A 966-nucleotide genomic window follows, 5' to 3' on the forward strand; every position below is an offset into this window, starting at 1 on the left:
TGGAGCCGGACTCCCCTGGCTGCTTCACATGCCCAGATTGCTTGCTCTCTCTAATCATCACCTTCCCTCTTTAACGAAGAGCATGTGGGCCGTGGGAGAAACACGAGGTAATGGTGGTGGTGGTGGGGAGGACCAAAAGGGATGTGTCAAGATAAGGACACAACATTTGGAAGTTGGGAGGCCAAGGAAAGCCTGAGAGAAGGTGAGGAGGAGCGGGGTCCTGATATCAGCTGGGGCCTGGGTTATGGGCGAGAGCAGGAGTGGTATTTCCCTTTCACTCTTGGTCCCTCTGGTGTTGCCAAGTGTGAACTGTCCGGCCATTCCTAGCTCCTTGGGTTGGCGCTCCTCTCTGTTGGATATAGATATCAATTCTTGGATATGGAGAATAAAAGCAAAAAACAAACAAAAATGATTGCCGTATCTAGGAAGCAAGATGCATGAAGTCTGTGTACCAGGACTATGGTGGTCTAGAGAGCCTGGGGCACCTTTGAATTTCCTGAGACACTTTCCTTCACCAGGGCCCCAAAGCCCAGTGTTCAAAATCAAGGAGAAAAAGGGAGCGGTGTGACTCCAACTTCCGTCCTGTCAGTCTAGGCTTAGGGTGGTATTAGCCCTGAGCTCTGGAGGAAATACCCCACCCTGAGATTGGAGTATCACAGAGCCAAGCCTCTGATTTCATCCTGCCACCAGCTGGACCCTGACCCTATGAGCTGAGAGGTCGCCTATATCTCGTTCCCAGATCCCCTTTTCCTGTAGCACCAACTTCCCCTCCACCCTCCAGGGTAGCCAGCTCCTGGCTGTCCATCCCTAATGCCCTGGATTGACACCTCAGACTCACTCATAGTTAACATGTTGTATAGATTGACTTTTCGGAGGTAAGTCAAAAGTCAGTTTGGGTGTAGGTCTAACTGTCTTCAAAGAATGCCGTGAGCTACAGGAAGTGGCAAAAAAAAATGTCTTAGTCAG

The sequence above is a fragment of the Rattus norvegicus genome, chromosome 15 (genome assembly GCF_021556685.1).
Source record: "Rattus norvegicus strain SHRSP/BbbUtx chromosome 15, alternate assembly SHRSP_T2T, whole genome shotgun sequence".
Classification (NCBI taxonomy): domain Eukaryota; kingdom Metazoa; phylum Chordata; class Mammalia; order Rodentia; family Muridae; genus Rattus; species Rattus norvegicus.